We start from the raw sequence: 14,552 nt of genomic DNA, 5'->3' as shown, positions 1-14,552 counted from the left end.
CAAGAATTCTTCCCTGTCCCCAGGCCAGCTTTCTTTCCTACTGGAGGAACTTTTTTCTCCTTTTTTAAAATGTTTATTTTTGAGTGAGTGTGTGAGCAGGGGAGGGACAGAGAGAAAAAGGGGACAGAGGATCCAAAGCAGGCTCTATGCTGACAGCAGTGAGCTGGGTATGGGGCTCGAACCCATGAACCATGAGATCATGACCCAAACAGAAGTCGGACGCTTAACCAACTGAACTGCCCAGGCTCCCTGAACTAGAGGAACTTTTGAAAACTTTTGAAGACAGGTAGAAAATTCTAGAGCTGACATTTCAATCTGGTTACAAAGAAAGGAAGCAAGGAAGCAAGGAAGGAAGGAAAGAAAAAGAGAAAGAAAGAAGGAAAGAGAGAAGGAAAGAAAGTTATTAAAAAAAAAAAAAAAAGCACCGTGGTGCTGCTAGTGTAGAACGGGGGAGGCGACCAGAGACAAACCTCTGACACGTGTACTCACCGGAAGCCCGTGTTCCGGCCCAAGAGAGCAGGGGCCACTCTTCTGTCACCTTGGGCTGGGAGCACTGCCCCCTCAGGTACAGACACGCACACCTGGACAGGGAATACCTCCCCGCCACCCAGCTCACGCCTCACGATGGCCTGATGCAGTGCCCTGAGAGTTTAGGCCCACATGGTCATTGCGCCAACGTGTGGCCACAATCCTTTATGATCAAGACCAGCAAACTCCAGGCAAGGCTGCCAGAGGTTAACACCTGGGCCAGTCGCTGCCACTATAGGAGCTCAGGGCGTGGGTCCCTCACAGGGCCACGCCTTGCTCGGCCACAAAGGACGTCAGCCCCCAAACTGGCCAGGAGCTCTGTGACTCAGGGCTGCCCCCAGGGGATACAGGGCACAGCTGGACTGGGGCTGGGTTTGGAGGCTGAGAGGTGACACCCTAGGTCCCTTATTTCAGACGACCTAAACCAGACTAACTCAGTTTCCCACTGAAGGAGACGTTTGGACTCTGAAAGAGGCGGCATCACCGAGTGGAAAGAGCCACCAGCCTGTAAATCAGAAGACCTGGGTTCTAGCATTGCCATTACCATTTCCTGGCCGCGTAAGCACTGACCAGCCCCCTCACCTTGAATTTTACTGTTCTTGCACTAAATGATGAGAATAACTCCTACCGAGTCTATTTCCATAAACTCATTCACAGGGTCAAAGGAAAAGATAGGTATAAAAGCACACTGTGAACTCTATTCAACGATGCAACTATGAGCCATCCTCCTCCTTAGAGATTATCTAGAATGCTCTGGGCACCCTTCATGACTATCAAGGCTAACTGCTCTCTTCTCTTTCTGTCTTGAACATCTTCATTGATGGGGACTTCATGATTTGTATCAGTTCCCTGGAGCTGCTATAACCAGTTGCCACAAATTTAGTGGTTTAAACAACACAAATGTTGGGGCACCTGGGTGGCTGAGTCGGTTAAGCATCCGAGTTCAGATCAGGTCATGATCTCGTGGTCCATGGGTTTGAGCCCCGTGTCAGGCTCTCAGCTGAGCTTGCTTCGGATTCTGTGTCTCCCTCTCTCTCTCTAATCCTCCCTCGATCATGTTCTGTCTCTCTCTCTCTCTCTTTCTCTCTCAAAAACAAATAAACATTTAAAATGTTATAAACAGCACAAATGTCCTGGGGCACCTGGGTGGCTCAATCGGTTGACTGTCTGACCTGGGCTCAGGTCACAATCTTGCAGATGTGAGTTCGAGCCCCACGTCGGGCTCTCTGCCATCACTCTGGAGCCCACTTCGGATCCTCTCCCTCCCTCTCCTTCTGCCCCTCTCCACCTCTCACAAACAAATAAACATAAAAATACCATAAATGTATTACCTTATGGTCCTGGAGGTCAGATCCAAGTGGGTCTCACTAGACCATGATCAAGGTGTGGTGGGGCTATGTCCTTCTGGGGAGCTTTAGGGGAGAACCCTTTTCCTCTCCTTTCCTAGCTCCTACAGGCTGCCCACGTTTCTTGGCTCATGGCCTTCTCCTCCATCTTCAAAGCCGGTATCACAGATTGAGTCTTTGTCATATCATGTCACCCTGACTGTTGCCTATTCTGTCACCCTCTGCCGCTTTTAAGTAGCCTTAAAATTGGCCACCCCAGATATCAAGTATAATCTCCCTGTCTACTGATGAGCAACTTAATTCCACCTGCATCCTTAATCCCCCTTTGCTATAGGATAGAACATATTCATGAGGTCTGACGATTAAGTCGTGGACATCTATTCTGCTTGGTGTAGTACAGAAGGGGAAGGTTCTGGGGCATTTGGGTGGCTCAGTCGGTTGAGCAGTTGAGTGTCTGACTTCGGCTCAGGTCATGATCTCCCAGTGCATGGGTTCGAGCATGCAGCCTGCTTTGGATTCTGTGTCTCCCTCTCTCTCTGCCCCTACACTGATCGCACACTGTCTTTCCCTGTCTCAAAAATAAAAGTAAACGTTAAAAAAAGGGGGGGAGAGGCTCTTCATTATGCTGAAACATGATATAAAATCCCCACCCGCAATCCTAATTCTGCTGACTTCTCTGCTCCCCATGTGATAGCTCTGGAATGATCTGAGGCAGGTATGCTGTTACTCTCGTATCTTTTCTGTCCCCACCAAAATTCACATGTTGAAGCTCTGTGACTGTATTTGGAGGTAGGGCCTTTACGAAGTAATTAAAGTGGGGTGCCTCAGCGGCTCAGTGGGTCAAGCATCCAACTCTTGATTTCGGTTCAGGTCAGGTTTGTGAGATCGAGCCCTGTGTCTGGTTGCAGAGGACCACATGGGAAAGAAGGCTGGAAAGACCCACATGTAGAGAGTAGCCAGTAAAATCCTTGCATTCAACACACTGGATAACTAAGTCTCAGAGGGTGATGAACTTGCCCAAGATCATAGGGAATTTAGAGCAAGAGCTGGACCTGAAAGTCAGGACCTTAGACCAATCAGAATATAAAAAGAACATTGTCCGATATCACCAAAACCAGACCAAACCAAACCAAACCATGGAGGCTGCTTGGGATTCTCTCTCTTCCTCGCTCTCTTCCCCTCCCCCACGAGCTCACTCTCACTCTCTCTCTCAAAATAAATAAATAAATTTTTCTTCCAGAAAAGGAAGTAATTAAAGTTAAATGAGTTCATGAAGGTGGGGTCACAACCCAACTGGTGCCCTTAGAAGAGGACCACATGCGTCAGAGGAAAGGCCATGTAGGGACACGGCAAGATGGCCGCCATCTCAAAGCCATGAAGAGAGTCCTTGGCGGGAAATGAGTCAGTTGACACCAGATCTGGGACTTCCAGCATCCAGAACTGTGAGAAAATAAACTTCTGGTTTTAAGACTCCCAGGCCATGGTATTTTGTTATGGCAGCCCGAGCTGACGAATAAAACAATCATAGAAATGTCATGTCATTACCCATAAGTTGATAGAATGACATTTCTGTTTTGTAATATCATTAGCCACTGCCATGTTCCAGAGCTCAGCTAAGTGCTTTCACCAGTAACCTCATCATCCTCACAGCAATACTGGAGGGGTTATTAGTTCCCTTAGATGGGGTAGGCTAGGTCTGAAAGGCTAAGTAACTTGCCCGGGGATACGTGGTTACTAAGTGGCAGAAAGGGTACTGGAAATGATTTCTGCCCGATTCCAGGGATGGCCGGGAAAACAAAAGGTCATAATTTAATACCAGATCATTAAGAGACAGAAATACCCAGCAAATGCGTTGATGGTGCGCACCTGCTGACCCCAGGAACCAAACAATATCAATGAATAACTTCCATATCTTTCAGATGTGGGGGTTCAGAAAGGACATATATCATCTCGAAATGGTCAGGAGCAGCCTCGATCCAAGAGTTTATGAAATGTCTACATTTATAGCGATTCTAGTACTTTTGTTTTCGCTCTAAGATGCCTCAAATCTATTTAATCTAGGAAGGTAGAGCTGATGTGCCTCCCAATCACCTGGTGATCTTTCTGAAAGGCAGACTGGGGCGGGGTCTGAGGCTGCATTTGGACTTCCAGGCAAGCCTGGGCTGCAGAGGACCATGTGTAGGTAACACAGTTGGAGACCTGATGGGTTGTAATGAGTAGTCAGTAAAATCCTTGCATTCCACACATTGGATAACTAGTCTCAGAGGTGACAAACTTGTCCAAGATCATAGGGAATTTAGAGCAAGAGCTGGATCTGAAAGTCAGGACCTTTAGACCAATCAGAATATAAAAAAACATTGTCCAATATCACGAAAACCAGACCAAACCAAACCAAACCAAACCAAACCAAAACAAAACAAACCCCAAAACCCCCCAACAATGACAAACAAAATAAAACAAAACAAAACCCACAAAGAAACCCCCCCAAAACCCAACCACACAAAAATGCAATCTAGGCATTATTATTCCGTATTATTATTCACAGATAAGGAAACTGAGGCCTGTGTAAGAGCAATTGGCCAGACTAGGATTTGAGTATAACTATGTCTAACTTCAAAGCTTATTCTTTCCTCTAAGACACACACATTTCGTCTGTTTCAAAGTATCTCAGGCCAGACATCATGGATGATCTTCCAAAGACAAAGGACTCAAGCCTCAATCAACCACAAACTATTCCTGTTTTTCAAAAAAACAAAACAAAACAAAAAAAACCCCAATTAGGTGTGTTTCAAATATTTCCATTTTTCTCACGTTCAAATTCTATTTATAGGACTCGCTAAAACATGGAATCGGAAGAGCTACAAATGATCCCAGCGAGCAAAGTAAGGCAATTCAATAGAATATGAACGCATGGGATGCTTATAATATGTAATATAAACACTTAAAAATGATACAAAGCATATAAAACAGAAGCACTACCTGCTTGCCGTGCTGCTAGCCTAGCTGTGAAGTAATGAAGTCATTTGGGAAAATGTCTTTTCATCCCTTTGCGTGGATATCACGTGTGGGTCGGCCTGGAGGCTTCTGCTGCGCTGGCTTGGATCAGTGATTTCTGCCGCGGCTCTTCCGGACCATGTCTGTAATGAGAGCACCTTGTGATGCCCTCTGCCCCCTGTCATCCGCTCCGCTGGGTGACCACAGGCACCGCCCCCCAGTCCAGTGGCCAGTGTGCTTGTTTAACTTTTCGATCCTCTCAATAATCGGTTTTGACAGCACACCCCAGAAGGCGCGAAGACTTTCCAAGGGAAATCTGTGACGAGGACAGTTTGAATGAACTGATTTTCCAGATGCTCAATTTCCTTGTTAGAACTACTCTGTCTGCGAAAAGGGTTGAGTGTTCCTTTCCATTCTCTTTGCCCTTTCTCTGTTCAGTCTTCGCGCCCAGCAAAGTCACCTTCTCACTAGAGTGCATTGCCCCGGGGTGTAACAATTTCTAAAGTGGCAAATAAAGAGGCAATCTGACCATCGCAAGCTCTGTTATCAAAACTTGTAATACAGGAGCCGCTGGCTGCGTGGCTCAGTCAGTGAGCGTCTGGCTCTTGATTTCAGCTCAGGTCATGAGCTCCCGATATGTGGGATCGAGCCCCGTATCTGTCTCTGTGCTGACAGTGTGGAGCCTGCTGGAGACCCTCTCTCCCTCTCTCTTTTAAAAAAATTTTTAATGTTTATTTTATTTTATTTGAGAGAGAGAGAGAGACAAGAGTGCAAGCAGAGAAGGGACCAAGAGAGAGAGGAAGACATAGAATCCGAAGCAGGCTCCAGGTTCTGAGCTGTCAGCACAGGGCCTGTTGCAGGGCTCGAACTTGTAAACCGCAAAGTCATAACCTGAGCCCAAGTCAGCTGCTTAACCGACTGAGCCACACAGGTGCCCCTCTCCCTCTCTTTTTCTGCCACTACCCTGCTCACATGTGCACATATGCATCTGCACCTGCGTGATCTATCTCAAAATAAATAACCATTAAAAAAACACACAACTTGGGGCACCTGGGTGGCTTAGTCGGTTAAGCGTCCGACTTTCGCTTAGGTCATGATCTCGCGGTTCGTGGGCTCGAGCCCCGCGTCGGGCTCTGTGCTGACTGCCAGCTCAGAGCCCGGAGCCTGTTGCAGAGTCTGTGTCTCCCTCTCTCTCTGACACTCCCCTGCTCACGCTGTCTCTCTCTCTCTCTCTCCTAGAAATAAAAATAAATAAATAAATAAATAAACACAACTTGTAATACATTTGTGTTGTTTGTATCAGCGCGGTGCTAATATGAATCATAGTGATAAGTCAATCCAAGGAAAAATTAACAAGACCTCTAAGGTCTCAGGAATTAAACCATTTTAATTTTCAACTTACATTTGCGTTTTCCTGGAGAAAAGTATGTATGACAGGGTGGTAAATAAAAGACTTCCAGCATGAGAGTATCTCACATTATCATAAATGTGTGGGGAGAGGAATGGAAATGCAAAGAGAAAAGGGAAACATGCAAAATTTCTAACTAGTAAGCAAGAAGTTGTTCTTGTATTGTTTAAATGCATCGTAGTATCAGTCATGGCGGTGTTTACACTTCTTGGGCTGGGCTATATTTAAAAATTATGTACCTGCTTATTTTAAAGCGTTACTATCTATAACATGCCAGCTCTTGCAACGACTTTACATTATAATAAAAGCGTTAGATGCCCAGCTGAAAATGTGCAAGGGTTACATCGCTTTCCAGAAAAACTTTTAAGAGTACTCAAACAAAAAAACTTAGTACTCACCAGATTACAGGAAAAAAGAAGTCCCAAGTTCACGGGCCAATTTTTCCTTGGCTTTGCCACGTGCGCCCTCTACTGGTGGGCTATGTCTTTAACAAGCCAGCCGGTCTGCGTTCTCTGCATTCTCAGCTATGGTGAAAATCTCCCGCCTGGGGGTCCCCTGCAAGAGCCAGGCTGCCTGTAGTTGCCACTGTGGCCCAACTCGTGAGGATTTGCACGACCCGTTCACAGCACACAGAGCACAGAATCACAGGGCCAGATGGACAGCGGAACACTCACTCCTCCAAGGGCTGAACTCATGTGACCTTCCTTTTACTGATCGATCTAATGAAGCATTTCTGGCCTTGGATATAGTAATAATGTTGTTATAATAATAATAATAATAGTAATAATAATAATAATAAAATACAAAACACCACTTTCTACAGTGTTTACTATGTGCCAGTCGCCGTTTGAAGCACTCTCCGTAAATTCACTCACTGAACGTTCTCATTTCCCCCACGAGACAGGAACCATATGGTTCCCATCTTCCAGATGAGGGTGTTGGGGAGGGAGCAGCGAAATAAATTGTCCAAGTCACACAGCTGATCAGAGATGGAGCCAGGGTTTAGACCCAAGCTTCCCCTCCCCCCAACCCTGCCCCATTTGGTATACTTGCCACTGTTCATTGTGGGAAAATGAGAAACACAGACACACAGACAAAACCAAATCCTGCCATCTCGCCTCCCCGAGATGATCACTGCTAAGATTTTAGCATGTTCCTGTCCAGTCCTGTGTGTGAGTGTGCGCGGTCTACCGCTCCGTCCGTTTGATACAAATGAGACCTTCCAGTTCTGTGATGTGCCTGGGCCACTTAAAAATATATCCAGGTTTCTCGTCGTCACTTTTGTCTCTATTCTTTTTTTTTTTAATGTTTTATTTATTTCTAGGAGAGAGAGAGAGACAGTGTAAGCAGGGGAGGGTCAGAGAGACAGGGAGTCACCGACTGAAACAGGCTCCAGGCTCTGAGCTGGCAGTCAGCACAGAGCCCGATGCGGGACTCGAACCCACGAACCGTGAGATCATGACCTAAGCGAAAGTCGGCTTAACCGACTAAGCCACCCAGGCGCCCCATTTTTGTCTCTATTCTTTGCCACTGCTGTTTCGTGTATTTCCCCGGAGGTGAAGTAGGCAGATGTCGCTCTGTTTCTTTGTGACAGTCAGCTTCTAGAGTTCTCCCCACTAAGGTCAGCTCAGGGGAATGAGGGTATAGGGACCCCTCCACGTGTTGCAGTATGTCCCTGGGCTGAGGTCACCTCTTGAGGAAGCTGCCCTTCCCCTGAAGCATCAAGTTGAGACGCTTGGGGAGGAAACAGAATGTGGGCTCACTGCTGAATTCTCAAAACTTTGGCCACTTGTGCTCTGTCTAATGAGGGAGCAGATTCCGATGCCTACGCGCTATTTCATCTCTCGGAAGCCAAGGACAACAGGTCCTAAGTTCTCTGGAGAGTCCCTCCAGGGTGTCTGAGCTTGGGGCCTGCAGACCTGAGGGAGGCGGTGCTTACCAGCATTTGGGACAGAGAAGGGTGCTTGATGGGGACTGTGAGCTTTCACTGAGGCCACAGGTTGGAGTGACCCTGTAGGGAGGCAGCTGGGGGGTAAAAAGCCTTTGGGAGATTCAATATACGAATGGGCAATGGCCAGACCATATGTAAAAGTAGAACTCTAGGGGTGCCTGGCTGGATCAATTGGTAGAACATGCAACTCTTTTTTTGTTTTTTAAATGTTTTATTTATTTCTGAGAGAGAGAGAAAGAGTGTGAGCAGGGGAGGGTCAGAGAGAGGAAGACACAGGATCTGAAACAGGCTCCAGGCTCTGAGCTGTCAGCACAGAGCCCGATGCGGGGCTCGAACCCACGAACTGTAAGATCATGACCTGAGCCAAAGTCGGACGCTTAACCGACTGAGCCACCCAGGCGTCCCGTACAGCATGCAACTCCTGATCTCCGGGTCCTGAGTTCGAGCCCCATGTTGGGCATAGGGATTCTTAAGGGGGGAAAAATGCAGAACTTTAACTCTCAGTCTGCAGCAGTCAGTCCCGGAAACCAACCCTCCTGACAGTAACCAGCCAGGAAGGCAGGCTGCTATCTCTGGTACCAATCCAGTAAGCCAACACTAACCTCTACGGCAACGGCTCCAAGTCTCCAGGACTTGATTAACAACAGACAGCCTCCCTGATTTTCGTCCCTGCCTCCGACTTAGGGCCAGCCAGAGAAAAGCACACATTCGCCCCTGACCAATCAGACAGGACGCCTCAGTTCTCGGTAGCTTACCTGGCTACTGTAAAGCTCTTCCAGCCACCACCCGCCCACCTGCAGGTCTCTGCCGACACGCGGGTGGTGGTGGCTGACTCCCTTCTACACTCCTTCCTGTCTCCCTCCGGTTGGTCTCCACATCAGCCAAACTCAGCTGGAGGCCAGAGAGCAAGGGTCACATTGATGGGGTCCACAGAGGAGTCACATGGAGGGTCCTACACCGGGTGGGCTCACAGGTGGGCTGTAAATGGGGACATAATAAATGGGACACCCACGGGAGAAGTCACGTTAGGATAAGGTCAAGGACAGTGGGTCATACATGTGACATACAGAAGTCACGCATGGAATCACACAGGGGCCCCTGGGTACTGCACACATCCCCACGCATGCCATCCAGAGCCCTTGGATAGTGATGTCAGAGATTTTGTTCTAGAAACCTGCTCTCTGCCTGACCTGTAACTGTCCCAGCTCCCTCAGTCTGTGAGGCTATTTACTGAGTCTGCACCTCCTGCCTGCCCGTCACCCGGCCCTTATCAACTCTCTACACACCATCGTCCCTTGGAAAGTCTTTCTGTATCCTCAAGGAGCACACCATTCACTGATACTAATAGCTTTTTTTTTTTTTTGACTAGTAGTATACTCATATTGTGGCGAAACTCTAAACAACATAAAAACAAATGTGAAATATTTGGTTCCTATGCCTACCCTCTTCCACCTTATTCGTTCTAACTGGTCCTTGGTTGATTTTGTAAAAACTATTGGTTTCCGTATGTTAATTTTGCACCTCGCTACCTTACTGACTTCTCTTTTTGTTTTTAGTAAGTTTCCAGCTGAGTCCTTTAGGTTTTCTGTTACGCGATCGTATCATCTGCAAATAGTGATCATTTTATCTCCTTCTCTGCAGTATCCATAACTCCAATTTTTTTCTATTGCCTAAAGGTCTGGTTTTTGTCTTTGATCTATGAAGTAATTTATAAGTGATTTTTTTTTAAGTTTAGTTATTTTGAGAGAGAGACAGAGAGCAAGCAAGGAGGAGCAGAGAGGGGGAGAGAAAATTCTAAGCAGCCTCCACGCCGTCAGCACAGAGCCCGACTCAGGGCTCAGTCTCATGAACTGTGAGATCGTGACCTGAGCCAAAATCAAGAGTCAGGGGTTTAACCGACTGAGCAACCCTGGTGTCCCACAAATGTTTTTAAATATCCTAATTTTAGTGTGCCTTTCCTTGTTGATTTCTAAATTCATCATAATTCGGTCAGAGAAAGTGACCTGAATGATACCTAAGTTTTGAAGTTCTTTGAGATATACTTTATGGTTGAGGAAGTGGTCACGTTTATATAAAATTCTCCATGTGAACTCAAGAACATTGTTCTCTTTGTTGTATGCAGAGATCTCTCTATGTCCCTTTGACCGAACTTGTTAACTTATTCACATCCTGATATCTTTAGCTGATTTTTTTTGTCTGCATAATCAATCAATTATCTCTACTCTGTTAGTGATTACCCTACATTTTAAGATAAAGTGGTTTCCGGTTAATAAATATCCTTCCTTTCAAAAACTAGAACCACTTTAAAAAAATTTTTTTAAATGTTTTATTTATTTCTAGGAGAGAGAGAGAGACAGCGTGAGCAGGGGAGAGTCAGAGAGAGAGGGAGTCACAGACTGAAACAGGCTCCGGGCTCTGTCAGAGCCCGACGCGGGGCTCGAACCCCCGAACCGCGAGGTCATGACCTAAGCGAAAGCCGGATGCTTAACCGACTAAGCCACCCAGGCGCCCCCAAAAACTAGAACCACTTTAAAGCGCTTTACTCCCAGATTACATTTACTCAGGTTTGCGTGTTATTCTTGTCAGGTATTGTACTCCTATTTTGCAAGTTCACACATTTGTGATTTTTAAAAAACATTTCTTTTTGGGAGAATGCAAGCAAGGGAGGGGCAGAGAGAGGGGGACAGAGGATCTGAATCTGGCTCTGTGCTGACAGTAATAAGCCCCATGTGGGGCTTGAACTCACAGTGAGATTATGACCTGAGCTGAAACCAGACACCTAACCAACTGAGCCACCTAAGCTCTCTACACCATGTAATGTTTTTATTATTTCTATATGGTGGAGGTTTGTTAGTTATACCCACGTGTTTACCATCTCCTTTACTCACTGGGTCCTTCTTGCATCTCAGACCTTCTGTCTGGGGTTGCTTTTCTTCTCCCTGAAGTACCCCCTTCAGAGAGTCCTTTGGTGCGGGGATGCTAGTGATTTCATTTGTTTGCAAAAGTCTCTATTCTTGTTTTTGTTTTTTTTTAAGATTTTATTTTTAAGTGATCTCTATACCCAAGGTGGGGCTTGAGGTTACAACCCCAAGATTAAGAGGTGTGTCCACCAAGTGAACCAGCCAGGTGTCCGAAAATGTCTCTATTCTTGAAAGATAACTTCCCAAGCATGTAATTCTAGGCTGGCGATTGTTTTATGTTAGTGCTTTGGAATGAAGAGTGCACTTCTGGCTTTCATGGCTGCTGCCAAGAATTCTACTTCAGTCTAGTTCTTATCTTTTTGTAGGTAATTGGTTTTTTTTTTATAATCTCCTGGTTGTTTTTTAAAATCTTTCCTTTCTACATTGGGCAGTTTCCTTATTTTGTATGCAGGCATGGATGTTCTTTCCTTCCATGCTTGGGTGATATAGTACTTCTTGTGAGTAAGGACTCCCGTCTTCCATCCATTCTGAAAAGTTACTCGCTACCATTTCTCCAAATACTACTGCTCCCTTATTGTCTCTTTATCTCCCTCAGAGAACTCCACTGAGGCAGAGAGTAGACATTTTCATTCTATCCTCAATATCACTTCACTCCCCCCACCTCCGATATTTTGTATGTCTTTCTTTATTTGCCTTTGGTGTAATTCTTTTAATTCTATCTTTGTATTCTTTATCTATTGCTACATGGGAAATTAACCCCAAGACTGAGCATCTTAACATTTATTATCTCACACAGTTTTTGAGGGTCAGAAATACGAGTGTGGCTTAGCTGCTTGGTTCTGATTCAGGGCCTCACATAAAGCTGGAGTCAAAATGTTGGCTGAGGCTGCAGTCATGGAGAACTTGACTCATGAGGCTGTTGGCTGGAGGCTTCAGTTCTTACTCAAGTGAACCTCTCTGGGGGACATAATGAGTTTTCTTGCAACCTGGCCACTGGCCTTCCCAGAGCAAGGGATCCAGAGAGAAGCAAGAAACCACAGTTCTTTTATGACCAAGTGTCCAAAGTCACACACCATAATGTCTACTGTTTTTCTGTTTGTTACATGAAAGGCATTAAGTTCAGCCCGTGCTCAAGGGAAAGAGAACTAGGTATCACCTTTGGAAGGGAATGTCAAGATTTACAAACATTTTGAACCACCAAAATATTTTATTTCATTCTTTTTTTTTCTTAGCTCTGTCTCATCTGCTAGATAATACACCAATGTATTTCTGAAATCAAATAGTCAATCTTTCTTTTCTAGAATTTTCTTTTTTGTTATTTAAAGCACACGGAGTCATTTTTATTGTGTCTTGTTAATTTTTTAGTCCACTCTTTTACTTTATTTATCTATTTATATTTTAGAGAGAGAGCATGCAAGTCGGGGAGAGAGCCAGAGCGAGAGAAACTGAATCTCAAGTGGGATCCCTGCTCAGCACAAAGCCCGGCTGCCGGTCTCAATCCCTCGACCCTGGGATCATAACCTGAGCTGAAATCAAGAGTTGGACACTCAACCAACCGAGCCACCCAGGCGCCCTAGCTCTCTCATTTTTAAAAGATAAAACCCAGGGCGACTGGGTGGCTCAGTTGGTTAAGCCTCCGACTTCAGCTCAGGTTAACTCACAGTTCGTGGGTTTGAGCCCCGAGTCTGGCTCTGTGCTGACAGCTCAGCCTGGAACCTGTTTCAGATTCTGTGTCTCCGTCTCTCTCTGACCCTCCCCTGTTCATTCTCTCTCTCTCAGAAATAAATAAAACATTAAGAAAAAAAAAAAAGATAAAACCCACCTGTTGTGCATTCTGTATCTGAGAATCCCCGTATCTAAAGCTTGTGGATCTGACTTTGCTGGTTCTTACTCAGAAGGACTTCTCTCTTGATTTATTTAAAATGAAATGAGTGTATTTTGACTGGGACTTTATGTGTGGGAAAAGTAGAAGGCCTGGTTTGAGAGTGTATTTCTTTCAGAGAGAATATGCCCCTGCCGGGTTGCTGTGGGTCCTAATAACCTGGGGCATCATAAACTAATGTTTTGACTTGTACGTTCGGGTCTACGCAGGTGGAGTGAACTCCGACTGAAACCCAGGTTCCCTATTATATTCCAAGTACCCTCTAACCAGATTTAATTAATGTTAACGTTTGCGGTATGCTTATTAAAAAAATAAAAAGTAAGAATCTCCCTCCAGCCCTTCTTCCTCCTCATTCCCCAGAAGTAACCACCCTCCTCGGGTTGGTGTGAATAATTCCCATCCATATTTTAATAAGGATACATCATTAACATACAGAGTATGTGTTGAAATTTTTATGCAATTTGCTTTTTTTTTTTTCTATGCATCCCTCTAGTGGTGGACAGGTAGCACTTGTTTATATTTTTGTTTTGTTTCCAACTATTAGCAAACAATATCGAGGTCAACACCCAGGCCTTAAGGCTGGGGCCAAACCCACCGAGCTTCTGAGCCTGGGGGAACATTTGCGGCGGAGAGAAGAGCCGGTCCGGAAACGCAACGACACACCTGCTCAAGGGACCAGACCTCGGGACAAAGGGCCCACTTCCTGGACGAGAAGCCCCTGCAGGGGTGAATTCAGTCTTCCTGAAGGTAGTGCTCCCAGAGGGCCNCCTGTCGGTCGCCACAAGCAACCTCTGCCTCTCGCAGTCGCATTTATAAACCCCCGTATTCGCGATGCAAGGAAAAAGAGCGGTGTTTTCTGCCAGTTGGAAGTATAACAGCGCTCGGTGGAGGCCAAATCTCTCCCCTAACGGCTCTGGCCGCGCTTCTCGCCGCCCTCTGGGGAGGGGAAGGGGGGGAAAAAAAAAAAGAGGCAGTCATGACCCCGACGTGACTTGAACACGCAACCTTCTGATCTGGAGTCAGACGCGCTACCATTGCGCCACGAGGTCACAGCGAGCGGACGGCTCCGCGTCGCTGAAGACCTCGCTGCGCCGGCACGGCCCCGCGGCGNATGGAGAGCAGAGAGACGGAGAAGGAGCCACACGTTTCCCCGCCGTGTAAATCCTTGCCTGTCCTGCCCGCAGATGGAGAATGGGAACATGAGCACCCCCTTCCGGTCACTTCACATATATTTTTGAGATGGGATTTTATTGTACATAACAGTCTGTCAGTTTCCTCGCTTGTCACTAGGTCGTCCACATATTTTAATGTTTTTTCCTATCATAATTTTAAGCGGCTCATGGTCTACCTCTTGGGAGTCTTAAGTCCCTGCTTTTGGAAAGTATTTTCTTCCTTTTCTTATTAAGAATAATAAAACTATTAAGTGAGTAAAAGAATAAAGAAGTCAGTGAGGTATGTGGAAACTAATTTGACAATAAACTATTAAAAAAAAAAAAGAAGTCAGTGAGGGTGAAGGGCATCT

The 14,552-nt window shown here is 46.0% G+C and overlaps 1 non-coding gene across 1 annotated transcript; it reads right to left on the bottom strand.

Annotated features, from left to right (window-relative positions):
• Window positions 1-14,007: 14,007 nt before the first annotated feature.
• TRNAW-CCA (transfer RNA tryptophan (anticodon CCA)) lies at window positions 14,008-14,079 on the bottom strand. The gene has a single exon. It is a non-coding gene; the product is annotated as a tRNA-Trp (tRNA).
• Between the last annotated feature and the right edge of the window lie 473 nt (window positions 14,080-14,552).

Source organism: Crocuta crocuta, unplaced genomic scaffold, assembly GCF_008692635.1.
Source record: "Crocuta crocuta isolate KB4526 unplaced genomic scaffold, BGI_CrCroc_1.0 scaffold139, whole genome shotgun sequence".
Lineage (NCBI taxonomy): Eukaryota > Metazoa > Chordata > Mammalia > Carnivora > Hyaenidae > Crocuta > Crocuta crocuta.
The sequence above is the reverse complement of the archived record's forward strand: the minus strand, read 5'-3'. Positions and strand labels throughout refer to the sequence as shown.